The sequence below is a fragment of the Malurus melanocephalus genome, unplaced genomic scaffold (assembly GCF_030028575.1).
Source record: "Malurus melanocephalus ecotype Western Australia unplaced genomic scaffold, MMel_1.1 scaffold_41, whole genome shotgun sequence".
Taxonomy (NCBI): Eukaryota; Metazoa; Chordata; class Aves; order Passeriformes; family Maluridae; genus Malurus; species Malurus melanocephalus.
In genome coordinates, this window is record NW_026623273.1 from 717,446 (window position 1) to 734,590 (window position 17,145).

The window sequence follows — 17,145 nt, forward strand, 5'->3', positions numbered from 1 at the left end:
CACATTCTGTATAATGCGCAGAATTATACACTGAAATCACCAACAACATTTCTATACAAAACTCAGCAATCAAAGTCTGTTTGCAAAGTAACTGCACTTTCACGTCACACTGAAGCCTCGCTGAACAGGGCCTGGCTTCTCACGCCACACAGCAGTAARCATCTGAGAACCCTTTCTGTGCATCCATAAAATACAGAAAAAGTTAAATATAAAACCTGCTACATGCAAGCCTTGCCCATAGTGACACTTCTATCACTTCTTTTGTTGGCTGCAGGCTTAAGTTGGAGGTAAACCCTTCCTAGGCTGTCTCGTAAAAAAGAGATTACAAATCAATGCAAGAAGGGAGGAATCACACTAATTCACGTGTTCTTTGCTCTGCTTTCATTTTGCTCTTGCCCCTTTTTGGATAATGTGAACCAATTACAGATGCAATCAGGGTTTGCTGAATGTAACTCTGCATAATGTACAAATGTGTTGCACATTAATACCATCAATAAAACTGGAACAGGTTGTAACGGTTACTCCATATGGTTTTAATTTTTATATCAGATCCAAGATTATCAGATGGCTCCCTCAGTGAAATTAACCAGCAGTGTTTATTTTAATTTTGAACGCTAGAGAGTTTTGTTTTGTTTTGTTTAACAGCCTGGGCTATGAACAATTACAATATCCCACACTGCCGGCATTGTTTGTTTCTATGGGTGGTGTTGTGTTGTGCAGGCCAAATAGAAATCATTGCCTTTATCCCTAACAAATACAAAAACTTAAATTTTGGGTTGGATTTTTCCAGAAGAATCTTAGGCTGTTCAGTACTCAGATGCCTTTACATTCCCGGGCACCTGAGGATTAAACCTGGAAAGAGTTGGGTTGCAGACTAAGCTCTGCAACACTTGTTTAGATGTTATCGTTCAGCTGAGCCCAAGAGCCTCCTATGAAAATCCTAAAAAACACTGCAGTATCACACACAGAGACCCATACTTCCCTCTGGATTTCGCAGGTTCCTGAAAACCCCTGTCCTTGCCAAAGACAGGAGTGACACATCTCCCAACCCAGCGCAGGAGATCTCAGGGTTTTAGAATAGATTAAGGGGGCTAAACCAACTGCACACATTTAGTTTACTTCTTGTAATTTCATTAGATTTTAAGAGCATTGGAACTGCAGGAGTATTTGACAGCCATCTAAACACCTCTTAAAAAATTTGGCTTCCCAGCCCCCTGACCCCTATGTAGCAGCCGGTCACCCCTCTCTCCATTGTGACCAGCACCACCCAGCTTCAGCTTTCTGGCAGGAGGACATTAGTGCAATTGCTCTTTTGCATATATAACTTTATACAGTATACAGATGTTAAAAGATTTACCTGTATTAAAGACAACACTTTTGGCCAATCAGAGAAACTCACAGTGAGGCAGCGAAAGGGAGAAGCGATCTTTTACCTGCAAAGCTGTCTTGGACTTTGGGTTTCCCCTCAGGGCTCGGAGTTGCTGGAGGCAGGGACGGTGCTGTGCCCCTCTGTCTGCCYGGTTCTCTCGGGCTCAGGATGTGAGTTCAGGTGATAATGGGCAGTGGCCTTGCCGCAGAGCCTCTATCCATCTGGTTCGACTTGTTTACACTCCTGGCTGCCTCGGCCCCCCCTTGTTTTGGGAGGCCTGGAGCTAGTCTCCAAGGTGACACKGGAGCCTGCGGCGGGCCCTATCTGCAATCACGCTGCTTCCCTGGACAATAGCCATGGGAATTCGARAGACTTTTTATTTTATCTCTTTTAAAAATAATACCTTTTATTCTCATCTTTGCCCACACAGGCTGGAGAGTGGGGGAGGCTGGCAGACACCTTGTGCCACCCCTCACCCAGCRACAAGACTGAGGGAAAGTTGCTGTGGAAAGTGCTGGTCTGCCCTGGAGGCCTGGAGCATGTTTTACAACATGTTTCTCTGTTTTCATAGTTGATAGAGTTGAAAAACCTCTCTGGTTCAATTTTTTACTCAAAACATAATAGAAGTATGTAAATAAAAGACTGTCGGTTGTACTTCACAAAGAAAAAAAGCCCTCACCAATGTCTGTTTCTTTTCCTGATGATTAATTGCCACTTTGAAGACCTGCTAGTGGTTAGAACCTCTGGGGGGGATGTTGAGCTTGTGTTCACTTGCAGCAAGAAGAAAAGCTGAAAATGTTAAACACCTGCATATTTAGGAAAATTTGCTCTTGGTCTAGACACGGCTACCAGCAGCTCCATCTGCAGAAGGTCACAGACATGGCCAGGAGGATAATGGAGCACCCTGGTGAGGAATCAGGATGTTGATAGAGTCCTCAGKGGTAGGAAACAGCCTGTGTGTGTTCCCCAAAGGGCAGCACATGAGATCAAGGCTGATGGCATGGCCAGGTCAGTGTGAGAGCACGTGGGGAGCGAAGGGAGAGCCCTGCTCTGGCCACGGGTGGAGCACTGAGCAAGAACAAAAAAGTGCATTGTTTCCTGGCAAAAGCAGAAAATTATTTTAGGCAATTGCTAGACTAATACCACTTGCATCCTGGCAAGCTGCTTATCTCTCATCGACAGGTACTTCCTGGTACTAAACCGAAGTTTGTGCAAGGCTTAGAATATGCTTTTATAGCTCTCATCTGGCAGCTGCTTGCACATTAATGCACAGGCAGGGAACAAATATTATTTAATAATTTATTAATTGAGAAATATTGATTGTGTGAAAATGTAACATCCCTCCATCCACTATCTTTGCTTTGTGAGAGACCTCCTAAGAGRTCTATCTCTCCGAAGAGATAAAAGGCTGGGAACGTTGTCTGGGCTGCTGCCTGTCCACGCATCCTGCAAAGACAAAACAAAGGTACTGAGGGCTGGAAAAKTGGCCTTCACTGAACAACAAGCTGGTCCTTGGAATTCTTCATCCCATCTGAGCAAACAAATTCTTCAGATACACCATATGCGTTGACTTTCAGGGGGGTTGCTGTAGATTGAAACAACAGGGATTAGCTCTTGAAAGAAAAGAMAAATAAAAGTTAGTGTCTTATCTGGATATTTAGCTGCCTTCTGTTGCCTTTCCTGCACGTACACTCATGGATCTTTACAGTCCTCTGTGAACTGGACTGTGCTATTTCTGAGCTGGTTAATGATTTACCAATCTGCAAAATTATTATTGGGCTTTCAGGCGTCTCAGATTACATCAGGGTGTGATGAAATTTGGTTGTACCTGCTGTGTTACTGAGCATGAAGCTGTAAGCAGAGTTCAGTGAATCCAGAATYTATCATAAAGAATACAGAGATTTCATCAGAACTCTGAAATTTTGCCTCACCATTTTCTGACTAGAACTGAATGCATAAATACCTGTTTGATTGTTGTTTTTGATTGTTCAGGCTGTCTCAACAGCCTGAATTTTCTGCTGAGTTTGTAGTTCAGCACTGGACTGACTCTGCTAAGAAAAATACAATGYGATGCCTAATATGATCTATAAACTCAAGACAGAATCAATTAAAGTCAATTGAAGTCTCTAAAAATTCAGATTTCTTGTTGAATTAAGAGGGGGCGGGGGGGAGAGAAGGTGTAAGAAGTGCCTTACAAGCACTTCTATCAGAAGTATCTCAAAAAAGTAGCTCTGGCTGTTTCACAGTTTAGTTTACAAGTGCCAGCACTGTTTTTTGATGTGCCACCTGTGACCTTGTCTTTGTGGAGAAGCTCTTTATCTTTGAGAAGCACAGATATGAGCATATCTGCTTGTCCTGGGTAGGGAAAACAGCAGGGTTGTTTGTGTGGAATACATGTTTTGAAAAAATAGTGAGCATGAAGTCCCAGAGCAATTCTTAGGCAGCAAAGAAGATTAATTTTACAGGGTAAGTCTTTGTGCTTTTTTTCCTGCCATTAAAATTAAGAAAGTTTCACATACACTAAAAAAGAAACCCCTGTGGCAAGTACATTATCAAGGGAAAAGTATTCTGATTTTAAACCAAGCTGTAATCCAATTAAATTACAGAATCATGGAATGGTTTGTGTTGGAMGGGACCTTACAGATCATCTAGTTCCAAACCCAACTGAACTCTGACTCTAAATAAAATGCTTTTATATCCAAAAATGCTGTCTCCCTGTGTGGTTTGTAGTTATCCAGCTGAAATTAATTGTCTACTCTCTGGAGCAGAGACCAGCTGGCACATGCAGACTGTGCTCGTGCTACTGAGTGGATTCTGGCGAGGGTGGTCACCACCAACCTGTCCACTGCCAGACCTGCAGTGTGACAGAGCCCCAGCCCAGGCTCCACGCAGCTCTGGCCTCACAGCAGTGACCCTCAGCTCACCCYTCTGGGATGAGGAGGGATTCTGGCCTCAAGGGTGCACGCTGCCAGCAGATTGCTCAGCCTGGCTACAGAACTCCTAACTTTTACCTTTACTTACCTTTTGCTTTCTTTTCGAAGAAGAATAAACAGTTGTTTTTTTTTTTTTTTACTGTCAGCTGCTAAATGCATTTGACAAGTTTTTTTGAAGGTGACTTGAGACCGGGAGTATTCTAGAAGAGGAGGCAGTTATTTTTTGAATTTTTTTCTTTTCTTGAAAATCTACCACAAGTCTGTTTTCAGTTGGAGAATGGAAAATGAAAACACTAGATGTTTTAGTTTTAAAGAAGTTAAGCAACTAATGTTTGCTAAAAATGTATTATTTTTATTCTGTGCCTTGAAATAATGACAATTTAAGTTCTTGAGTATTTCAGGCCAAGTGGGAAAAACAATGTTGTGTGTGTTAGGATTTTTTTCACTCTACTACATTTCCCAAAAATATTGGCAATATTCTGTCAACCACAGCGAAACAATGCAGTGGAGGTCTGACATGTATGAGAAACTTCTGTGCTCAACCCTCTCCCTCTTTTGTCCACAGAAGAAAACAGTTAAACGGGCCCAGTTTTATTAGGATCAAATACCTTTTGATGATGAAAAGCTGTCATTAATCATTGTGAAGTGGGGGAAGTAGCAAAGAATAGAACAAGAACACTCTGCAGCTTGCTTCAACAAAAACCAGAACAATCTGTCCTCAACGAAGGGGGCAAAGAGGAGGGAGCCAAAACCAGAGAGGAGAAGGTTTCAGGAAGCTGCTCCTCAGAGAGGCCTCCCTAAAGATGATTGTAAAGTGCTGGAATTGTCTGGGGAACGAGGAGTGGCTGTAAAGTCTCTGTTCTTGACACAGCCATGTGCCRAGATGCCAAGAGGGCAGTCTTGATCATTTTTAATGACCCTCCCYGTCCTCTGAAATGTGGATTTTTACAGGTATCTGGGATCCTGCAGGCACCGTTAGGTAGGAGAGGAAAAGGTGGTGGGAAGCAGTGTCAGTGGTTGTATGGGAGAGGGCAGAGCCAGGGCAGGCACTGGGAGGGGACGTGGCCAGGGGAGATGTGCTGGCTGCCAGGGTGGGGAATGCTGGCCTGCCAGCCCATGGAGCCAAACMGACTGCAGCTAGGACTTCATCCTGTGTGGTACTGTCTAAAAAACAGCCACAAATTGGATGTGTTTATTTCTTGTCATTTGCTAGAGCTTCCTCTCCAAATTAGCAGGAGCTGTTTGGGTTCCTGGCTCCAGAAATGTATGAATGCTGTGGGAGTGGGATGCTTTTCCCAGCAAGGGCATGCTGGACATGGCAGTRCAACTCAGCACTCAGTGTGCTGGGGATGGCTGGGGGTACACCATGGCTCRAGAGAGCTTTGTGGTGTCCCAGGGCCCCTTCTCTCCGTGGCCTCCATGTCTTCTGTCACCAGAGAATGAGCTCTTGCAGGCTCCTCTGCACAGCACACCTGAGACAGTGCCACCTTGGCACAGGAGCTGCTGCTCCCTCAGTTCTATTTTCTCTGGCTGTGAAGAAGAGGTTCAGGGATCAGTCAGCAGACTGAAGACCCAGTCAGGTCTCAAAACAGATAAYGYATCCCCAGTCATAAATGAGGGCTGRAAGGCAAGAGGTGATGTGKTTGTGAAAGTTCATCAGGAGTGTCCCTGCCAACAGGCTTGCCAACCTTGCCATCAGGGCTTTAGCACAGATTTGCTGGGACTCACGACCAAAGCCAGAGGAGGAGGACAGGCATGGGGTGGCCCTAACACTTTCCAGAACTGGAAACAGCACTGCTGGAAAGCAGGTCAAGTGCCTGCATAGCACAGTTTCACATGCCCAGGAAGAACAGAAGGAGACAAAAGTCTCAGTAAGGGAGACAATCACAGAATCATCAAGGTTGGAAGAGGCCTTCAGGATCAGCAAGTCCAGCTGTCAACCCAGCACCACAATAATCACCCACAAACATATTCCCAAATGCCACATCCAGATGCCTCCTGAACACTTCCAGAGACAGTGACTCCACCATCTCTCTGGACAGCTTATTCCAATGCCCGATCACCCTTTCAGAGAAATGTTTTTTTCCTGATATCTAGTATGAGCCCTTCCTGGCATAACTTAGTGTCATCTGATCCTTTGTCTTGAGACACAGAAAAGACTGACTCCCACCTGGCTGCACCCTCCTTCCAGGGAGCTGTAGAGAGTGACAAGGTGTGCCCTGAGCATCCTTTTCCACAGGATAAACACTCCCAGATCCCCCAGTTGCTTCTCATCAGATTTGTGCTCCARAGCCTCCCCCAGCTCTGTTTCMCTTCTCTGGACACTCTCYRGCACCTCARTGCCCTTTTTGAAGTGAGGGCCCAGAACGGAAGCCAGTGGTGCCCAGCACAGAGGAACAGTCACTGTCCTGGTCCTGCTGGCCACACTACTGCTGCTCTCACAGGCCATCCATATGGGATGAAGATGAAGACAGACCCTTCTGTCYGGTCTCTGGCTCTGTATAGTTTGGCTTGTGGATTGTTGTTTCAGTATCAACCTCCACCATCCAGTCTGAGCATGCTCCTCATAGATGGAGCAGCCACTGAGCCAGGAGATTCCGGCTAGAACTYGTGAACTGTGGCTTTGTCAGTGCTGACTGGGAGAAACTGCCAAATCCCCACAYGGCAATTTTGGGAATCCAATTAGACATTTCTTTCTATACTGTTCTCTTTCTATTACAATGACATTAAAGGCTTCAGCAAAACACATCTTACTATAAMAGTCCTCTTTCAAGAAGAATTCAGATGAATGGATTCATGTAAACTGGTTCCATCTGCTTACTACCGCTTATGTGTTACAAACAGCTTAAATTAGAAAGTTACAGTGCCAAGTGAATTATCWGACAAGAAAGACTTTCTCACGCCTTTAACATAAACAATTCAAACCTTTGATTCCAGTTAGGCAGCACTGTACWAGTGGTACAAAAGGTCCTGGAATATATGTTTGGGCACCAAAGGTTTAGCTTGAAAGATAAAAATTAAAACAAGTAGTTCCTTATTTTCCTGTATCACTCATAACTATTGATCTCTAAAACTTCCAAAATCTGGATAACCTCTTTCAGCAGTGAATATTCAACTCGAGACATATGGACTTGCACTGGGTGTCCTAGACCACAAAAATGTAAGGGACACCTGCACAMATCTTGCCTAATTCCCTGGGTAGCCCTTTAACCTGGCACTGCCATTGTTAACAACAGACACGCAGTTTTGAAGAGCTTCAGGACAAGGTTTGTTTTGTCTGCACTTTTCTTGATCTGCCCATAGTTTTGTCTGACTTTCTGTGACAGCAATTCCTCTAACTGATGAGTGTCCACAGCAATTCATTTCAGTTTTGTTTTTCTTTCTATGGTGCAGATTTATATAGGTAGAAATAACAAWTAGTACTTCTACAAGTAATGGAGATGTTACTTCTAATATAATACAGGGTTGTAAAACACCAGGATGGAGACACAGCAAGGAGCTTAGAGCAGTACAGCACATGAAATGATGAAATATAGGGCACAGGCTTGGCTCTGGAGACCCTGCAGCTCCCCACCAGTGGTCAGTTAGGGAAATATGGACTTGGAGCTGGACAGAAGTGGGTTTAGGAGTAGCAATGAGAACAAAATAGAGCCTTTGGTGTRTGCGGAATAAACCACATGCAGTAATTTCAGCTGCAATCTGCAGCTGCAGACCAGTGGAAAAACAAAGAATGCAGTTGCATCTTAGGAAACACAGACAAATGACCTCAAGGAGGTCCTAGAGCATCAGTGTGAGATTTTTTCTGGACCAGGAACTGAAGATTTACAGTTTTAAGTCATTCTGCAGGCTGAGGGCTCTGACTTGTTTAATGCATTGTTTGTCTTTGTCTTCAGCATGCATGGACCAAGGGGGTTTCAGTGCTATGAGCTGCAGGATCGATCACCTCCCTGTCAACCCTGAATTTGTGTGGGATCTRCTGCTCCAGCTGGATCCCTACRAATCTCTGGGGTCAATGGTTCATTCGAGAATGCTCAAAGAGCTGGCTGATGTCATCACAAGGCCTCTCTTGATGATTTATGAGCATCTTGGGAATCCAGAGAGRTCCTGGCTGGCTGCAAACCTTGTCTTAGCTTTCAAGAAGGGAAAGAAAGAGGACCCTGGAAATTACAGCCTGTCAGTCTCTCTTCTGAGCTTGGAAAATTCATGAAAAACAGCTGGAGGGCAATGCAGGTATCAGTCACAGCCAGCACAGCTTCACAAGGGAAAGCCCTGCTTATGAAACCTGGTTTCTACAACAGGGTAACCCACCTAGCTGAACAAGGGAAGCCAGCTGATAGAACCTTACTGGATTTTAGTAGAGCTCTTGATACTGCCTCTCACAGGATCCTTCTGGACGAAATGTCCAGCTCACATCTGGATAAACTCATCCTGTGATGGGTGAGCAGCTGGCTCAGGGGTGGGGCACAAAGGGTTACAGTGACTGAAGTGACATCCAACTGGGGACCAGTGGGGTTCCACAGGGCTCCATCCTCAGCTCTGTGCTCTTCAACATTTTCATAAATGATTTGGATATAGGACTGGAAAGGATACTGAACAAGTTCACAAAAGATACAAAACTGGGAGGAGCTGGTGGCTCCTTCAAAGGTAGAGAGGTCCTGGAAACACATCTCTACAAATCAGAGGGCTGGGCAATCCCCAACCATGGTGGGTTTAATAAAGGCAAGTGCGGGATTCTGCACCCGGGATTGGGGCACCCCTGGCTGTGTGCTCAGACTGGGGCAGGAGATGCTGGACAGCAGCTCCACAGAAAGGGACCTGGGGCTCCTGGTCAGTGACAAGGTGACCATGAGCCAGCAGTGCCCTGGCAGCCAGGGAAGCCAACCCTGTCCTGGGGGGATCAGGCACAGCATCGGCAGCCGGACAAGGGAGGGGATTGTCCCGCTCTGCTCTGGGCTGGGGCAGCCTCACCTCGAGTGCTGGGGGAGTGTTGGGTGCCACAATGTAAGAAAGACAATCAGCCATGAGAGAGCATCCAAACAATGGTGGTGGYAAATGATGGAGGGTGGGGAAGGGTCTGGAGGTGAAGCCATGTGAGGAGCGGCTGAGACTGAGGGGAGAGCTCATTGCTGTTACAGCTTCCTCAGGAGGGGAAGCAGAGGGACAGGCACTGAACTCTTCTCTGTGGTGACAGTGACAGGAGCAGAGGGAATCGCCTGAAGCTGTGTCAGAGGAGGTTTAGTTTGGACATCATGAATAAGTTCTTTCACCAGAGGGTGGTTGGGCACTGGAACAGCTCCCCAGAGCAGTGGTCACAGCACCAGCCTGACAGAGCTCAAGAAGTGTTTGGACAATGCTGTCAGCACACGGTGTGACTCTTGGGGTGTCCTGTGCAGGGCCTGGAGTTGGACTTGATGATCTGGATGTGTCCCTTTCAATTCAGAATATTCTGTTCCTATGATTCTATGGCTTTCAGACATAGAAGAACAATGGAAGTGTCAGCATAATCCTGAAAAAGTGAATAAAAAGTTAGTATATTGTAATTGTATTGTTAATATTACTATTGACAATTTTCACCATATTGAAGTTGCTATTCCTTCTTTTGCTCTATCAGTTACATTTGGGTTAGTGGTAMTATACTCTGTAGATCTAAATTAATAACAAATTCTTGGCTATATTTACATGAAAGGTGTTCTTTCTTTTTACCCASAAACAAGACTTTGAGTATAACACAAGAGAGGAGAGAGGAGGGTGAGGGCCTCCTCAAACTCAGCTCCTAGCAGGGGGCCAAGAGGCGCTTTGTAACTTTTCTCCTGCTCTTTCGGAGGTACATGACACATTCTGCCAGCTGCAAACTGCATTAATGGGAAGTTAGACTGTTATGTTTTGTGTCATTATTTTCACACCCACAGACTTGAGGTCTGTCTCAGCAGGGAGATTGTTTTGCCCCTCCCTGTCACCATTTCCCTTGAAATGGGATGGTGGTTTTCTTGTTAGCTGGGAAGTCAGGCAGGTGGTATCTCTCTCTTTGCGTAGGCCCCTTACTTGACCCTATTTAGCAGACAGTCAAGAATGATTAAAAATAGAGGTGATAGCCTGTCTTGGTGATGCTCAGCRGGTTTTGACATCTCTTATTTGGATCATCCACCACAGATCCTCCTGTCCAGCCTGTGAAGGAACATGCCCTAGCTGTGACATATTCTTGCTTGCACACCAGGAGCCTTTGTCTGCTTCTGTCTGACCTCCAGTTTAACAAACATTGGGAACAACAAAACCTTTATTAAATTCCCCAAATGCACACAAGGCTTTCTTCTGTAAACCAGGTGCTCTTGTATAGCAGCAGTGCCACCAGGACAGCAGGAGCAGGACAGCATCACTCCCAGGCCATTATTTGTGACCTCACCTTGTGAAAAYTCACCCTTTTCAAAACCAGTCACATATTCTCAAATGGATTCACACTAGTGGAAAATGCAGTTCAGATGTATGAACAAGAAAGCAGACTACAGTTATTGCCATGTTTCTGGTACACCATTCCTGCATTTGAGGCCAGATAATGTTAACAAGAATTTGCTAACATTATCTACCCAGAAATTGCATAATCTGGCACGTTTGTTATCTGCAGAGGGAAGTCACTATCTTCTGATGGATGAAACCTCACAAGTTTCTGTACAAACAGTCATACCACCCGGATGCCACCAAAGATGGCTATTTTGATGATGCCAAGAAGAAAAAAAAAAACCAACAAAAACACCCACCCAAACCCCAAAGAAAAAACAGCTCACAAAAAGTAACAAAACAATTCTTAGAATAGAATATTGCAAGACAAATGTTGATTTTAATTATACTACTACTATAAATATGGTGTAAGCTCTAGGAGTGGCACACTCAGTCCAACACCAGTTGCCTTTGCCAAGGACAGAGGCTGCAGTGCTGTGCTGCACTCCAAGACGTGCAGCTTTCTGGACTGWAAGGGGCTCCCCTAAGCAGCAACTCCAATGTGCAAATATAGCTTTTCCTCTGGAAAAGCTCCTTGCCTGCACTGCCTGACCTGGCACAGCCCAGTCCTGCCATCACCAGCATGGCAGTCAGTGTCAAGAAAGAAGGTGGAAGCCATCCTGGGACTGCTTGGGCTGCTTTCAGCAGTGCTTTGGCACAAATGTCAAGTAAATACTCCTACTGCACTGGAACCAGACCTCTTCTAAAGRAAAAGAGAGGGCCCTGGACCTTTGSAAAATTCAGAGGTCTGWACTTATCTTGAAGGATTTGTCATTAAATGGCATAAAACAGTGGTTTATTTCTTAGGGGCAAAGTGGGTAAATTGGGAGGATGAGGACTCAGAGGCTTATCCCTAGGCACTGGATCTTTCTGAGAGGTTTAGTGCCTGGCATCMGCTCTTCTCAACTGACTTTGTCACAAATGCAATTCAAATCAGAACAGTCTTTGAACCCTTTGCCTYCTTTTATCCCAGAGTTGTGAAAAATCAAGTGTTGCTTATTTTTCTTTCAAGAAGAAAAGATTAATTTTAGTMCCTGCAGAACCCACAGGAAAAAGAAATGAAGGCTGGGTTAAGGGCAGTATGTTAAAATGTGTCCCACTTGAAATTACTGGAAATACTGGAAGYTAAAATGGGAGCAATCCAGTCCCTGGCAAAGTACCAAGCACTCTGATGATATATACAACTGTATATAAAAAAGGGTTTCCCACAAACACTGACAGGTATGTGGAGGGCAGGTTCCYTGCCATTTCTGTGTACAGTTCCTTAAGCAGCTTAAGCCCATCTCCATTCCTCACAGTCCCAGTGGCTTTTTTAATAATAGACATCAAATTATGAAGTAAGGCTGCAAAAGTCATTAAGTGGAAGTTCTCTCTCCCTTCCCCATTCATGTACAATTCTTCACCATGCTATTTCTAGCCAAAACTAATGCTGCAAGAAAAAAAAAAAAAAAGAGGTTATGGATAAACACATTCAAGGAGTTAAGTCCTGCAAGTGCAAGTCCAGGTATTTCCCTGGTGGATCTTGTACTTTGAATAAAATRCAAAACATTTTTAGTTATTCAGTCCAGGTCAGTGTAGTTCTTTATTTATCACCAACATTTCAGTGTACAGCTGCTAGCCAAACTGAGGCTTTCCAAATATGGAAAGAAAAGGAATTGCAAAAAGCAACACATCTCTTACTTGGAGAGAGTGACATTTTCTCTCAAGGTTTTAGTTTTTTGCTTGGGACATCTCTGGTCAGCAGTGTGAGAAATCTTCTGTAGGTGGAATGGATAAGGCATCAGTCCCCTGTCTTAATGCTTAACCCAGAAGTCAGGGARTGCATTGGAGCAAGCCCTGGGTGGTATGAGGCTTTTGCAAAGTTTACAAAGCRCATTATTCATTGAGTCTCTAGCCTAGGGACTTTCCTAGAAAAGTTTCCTGAAAAGGGACAATGTGTCGAGTTAAGGGTTCCTGGCATGCGAACTGTGAAATGTCACAACTCAGATCCAAACCAGAGCAAACACTGAACTCCTTCTGCCCATGYTAAGAGCTCAGCCCTTCATTATTGCAAGGGAGGGGAGGGAGGTCCTCTTGAAAAAAATCTGCTCTAGTATTGCCCAGATCTTGTTCCAGTGTGAAATGTGGGAGACTGCTCTGAAAATGGGTTCTTCAGTTGTGAGGAAGATGCAGGGATCACTACCCTGAGCTCAGGGGTGTAGTGAGTTTGGAGYGGCCTTGTAGATATTCAAGTTTCTCATGGAATGGCTGGTGTGAACAGCTATCTCACTGTAAACACAATGCACAATGTTGTGTYTAGGGTTTTTCAAGGCTGTTTTTCTAGGTTCTGGAAGACAGGACTTTGCCTCACGTGAATACCAAGGTTATTCCACAGACAGTGATAGCCACCCTGACTGGAATCTGTTGGGAAGCAGCCCATGTTTTGTGCTTCAAGGACAGCAGCAGGCAGTCCAGAATAGTGTGAGGTGGTGTGGGATGGGAAGGGGCAGCATTTGGGTGGGACAGTCACTGTGGCCCACAAAGAAGCTGCTTTGGTTCATGCTCCTGCTTAAGCAGACATGCTCCGACAGAAATTTAATCTTACAAATATGTATTGCAATGGKAACAAGAATCAGGGATGTTTTCTAATATATTATTCTTTTCAAAAGGATTAACTGCAGAGTTAGCTAACTTCATTAACTTCTAAACAATTAAAATWCAAAGAATTCACAATTTATAGCTTTGACAAGGAAGTAGCAATTGAAATGTACAAAAGCAATAGAACCCAGTTAAAGAGTCTTGCTTTTCTTCCATTACAAATAGAAGTTCAGCACTTACCTCAGTTTTATGGATCAGCTGACACACTAAGATTATACACAAAGACCTCAGTTCCTCGAAGGAGAAGTTTGGCACAACATGGGTGATATTTTTAAATCCTTCCTGCTCTGCTGTAGAAAATTTATGTGTGTGCTGTAGTGGGGTGCCCTACTGTGAGCTGGGAGGGACTCTCCTGTCTTGTGTTTCTGTAGCTCATCCCTACTTAGCTGCAGGCTTGGGAAGCCATGTGAAGTAAAATTTTTAGTGTCTTTCTAGGATCAYTTTCTTTCACTAGAAAGTAAAGAACAGACCAAGTTTGGAAATGATGGAAAAATCAAATCCAACAGAAAACTGACTGCACATAAGGTAAGAGTTGCTCTGTTGCTCTTCCTGATTTTGTGGCAGAACCAGAGGTGGAGGACAACAGAGACTGTTGAAGTCCTTGATTTTAAAGTAACAGAGAAATGAAAAATGCCTCAAAACTGTAAGCATCCAAGGAAACAACTATTGAATCTAACACTGCACTCGTGAAAACCAAAAGTAATTTTGCAGACTGTGATATTTTATTGTTCTCTGCAAGTGCTAAAAGATTTCAGAGCAAAAATCAAAAGCTCAGATTTCTTCATTGTGACATTGGGCCAGCAATTCTCAGCATTATTCCTGAACATACTTTTCTGGAGGAATACTGGTTTAGCATTTACCAGTATATCTATTCCAAAGCAAAGTAAATGAAAATGTCACCTTGTCACACTGAACATTACAGCTCAGATCCCTGCTACAGGCTCCAATGGATAGAATCTATAGCTAATCTGATGACTGGTTTCATATTTGTTCTTTATTCAAATATACTAATGAGCTCAGTCAGGCCCCTTAGCAATTCCCAGAGAAATAACCACACAAGACATAGTTTACTACTGCTGCTGACGAAGGCCTTCATTTCAATGAGAGTAGAATCAAGCTTTTAATTCTTACAGCTCATTAGTAATTATGGCTCCTGGCAATTCCTAAGGCTCATTAGTGTTATTGTTCCCAGTTAATTGTGACTGAATATCTGATTATATTTCAGTAGCAATTCAACAGGAAACAAGTTCATCCCATTTCCTAGAAGTGTTTTCTAAGAAATGGGATGAGCTACTTATTTCTAGCTCTAAATTCATTCCAAATCACTCAGAATCCACAAAAGGGGTACACTCACTGTAGTTCATGCTGTCATGCCCTCTAGCAGCGAGCTCCCAMCTCTGTGGTACCTGGCACAGACCCTGCCCAGCCACTTGCTCCCCTGAATCTGCAGATCCCGGTTCTGCACTATCTTGGCTGCTGCTGCTTTACTGCCCATCATGTCCAAGTCTYCAGCCACAGTCTCTGCAATGTTTATTGCTCAGAGGAGACAAGTTTCTGGTGATTTGTGAAGCCCTTCTAAGCATTTGTTCAGAAGGCCTGACTCCCACTGTCTGCCTTCCCAACCCACCACTGAACWGCCTGAGAGGCAAAAACACAAGTTAAGTATTTTATTTACTTATTTTGGTGCTCTGAATTGCACAACAATTGCTCACACTCTCTCCCAAACCCCTTCCTCAATTTCCCTGGTTGGGTTTGATACCAGAAATGAGAGGCAAAAGCGACCAGGTGGTTGCAAAGTGCTGAATCCAACGCAGGCTRTTGTTGTTTCTCTGCAGTCAAAGCTAAATACTCTCAGACCTCAGGGGCCAGTCATCCGCATGCTGCCACCAGAATTCCTACAGAAAATACATGGCAAGGCTGGGAGCAGCAAAAGGTGTGTAAACTCACCGCAGGAGTCAACAGAGCTCCCACCTCCCTTCCCACCACTGCTCAAATTCTCTCCCACACTTTGCTTTGCCTCTCAATCCACTTCTTTTGTCCTGTGTCTCTCTGCCCTAGCTTGGCTTTGGCTCATTCCTTTCCACACACTGTGGCATATAAGGTGTGGTGCAGTGTCACTCTGGCTGCCACAGGTCTCTTGCAATAGACCTGGGAGTTATTTGTGAAACCTGAGGTTTGAAACTTGCTGCTTGTTCACTGAAACATGTTGGGATTCAMACAACCCTTGTGTTTTCTTCATGATTCCCATGAATTTAAAAACAGCAAAATCTTCCAAAATAAAAAGCATGATGTTTTTACAAGAGTACAAGTGCTTATGGCAGGAGAAGCCTCTGGGGGAAAGGAAAACTCTCTGTTAGAGAATATATGAGAAAAATTCCCACCAGTATCCGGCCTTTATGAAGTTCACTTAGAATAGATGACCTTTCCTAAGCCTCAGATATTATTTTGTTTAATGCTGATTTTTTTAACTATAAGTATTCACTTGGATTGCAAAGACTTAAAAGGTTTCCACAGCCATGCCTAGGCACTGTCTCAGTTACACTCTTGCTTTGATGTTGACTGAGCAACTCAAAATACACACTTTTAACCAGATGTTTCTGTGGGAAGAGCCAGAGAGCTTTCCCTGTGTTTGTGCGCAGCCCATATTCATAAATCACTCCAATCCCTGACCTCTGTTCATCAGCTGAATCTCTCTTTGCAGTCCAGGTCAAGCTGCCCGAGAAAGAAAGGAAAATTATCTTCTATCCCAGCCRGGCCCTGACCAACTCTGGCTTTTTGATAAAGCTCTTGAAAAATCCTGGAGGCAGTGGTGTRCAATGAATCAACGCAAAACAAGATGGGAAAGATGGGACATTTATGGAGAGAAAAGGCAAAGATTTTGATCATGGCATGCAGAGCAGAGGTCAGGATGAACAAGCACCCCAGCACTGCAGGCAGAGCTGCAGTGGGTAAGGGTAGAGTTAATTCATGAGCCTGGTAATTCTCAGTCAGGAAGATGCTATTTCAAAAGATGTGAAATTCACTGCACACTCAATGTAGTTTCATTAGCAACTGCTAACAACACCAGAATTTATATTGCTCTCTGAGCAAATAAACATCTGACAAGAAATAATTGAAAGTTAGAATTTAATAAGGACAATTCCCACAATCTGAACTGCATAGATGGTAAATTGGTAGATGGTAGATTTAAAAGTAGTTTCTTATCACACTAACTCTACAGGAAGAGTGTGGCTGGTTAACTATCTGGATAATGATTTGCTTCACTATTCAAATCATCTCTGGGGAAAAAGGAAAAACTTCACAGAAAATGCCTCATAGAATAATAGAATGGTTTGGGTTGGAGAAGACCTGTAAAGATCATCTAATTCCAACCTCTCTGCAGTGTACCTGGACATCTTCAGCTAATCAGGGTGCTCAGAGTGCTCTCCAGCCTGATCTTGAAATTTACRAGGGATGGGACACTCATCTGGGCAACTTGCACCAGTGTCTCACAACCCTTATTGCAAAATGCTTTTATATAGCTTGTCTCAATCCATCCTTTCAGTGTAAAGCCATTATCCCCTGTCCCACTGCTACAGACCCTAAGGTCTGTACGTCCCACCTTTGCTGTAAACCCCTTGAATAGACCTCCCTGCAGCCTTCTTTCCAGGCTGAACAAACCCAACACAGCCTTTCCACACAGGGCAGGTGCTCCATCTCCCTGATCATCTTTGT

The 17,145-nt window shown here is 44.1% G+C and overlaps 1 protein-coding gene across 1 annotated transcript in view; it reads right to left on the reverse strand.

The window, feature by feature from the left end:
• CAPSL (calcyphosine like) overlaps nucleotides 1-2,151 on the reverse strand; it is a 9,619-nt gene extending 7,468 nt beyond the window's left edge. The window contains exon 1 of the mRNA XM_057364669.1: nucleotides 1,434-2,151. The gene's annotated coding sequence lies outside the window, so the exon portion shown is untranslated. The remainder of the gene's footprint in view (nucleotides 1-1,433) is intronic.
• Between the last annotated feature and the right edge of the window lie 14,994 nt (nucleotides 2,152-17,145).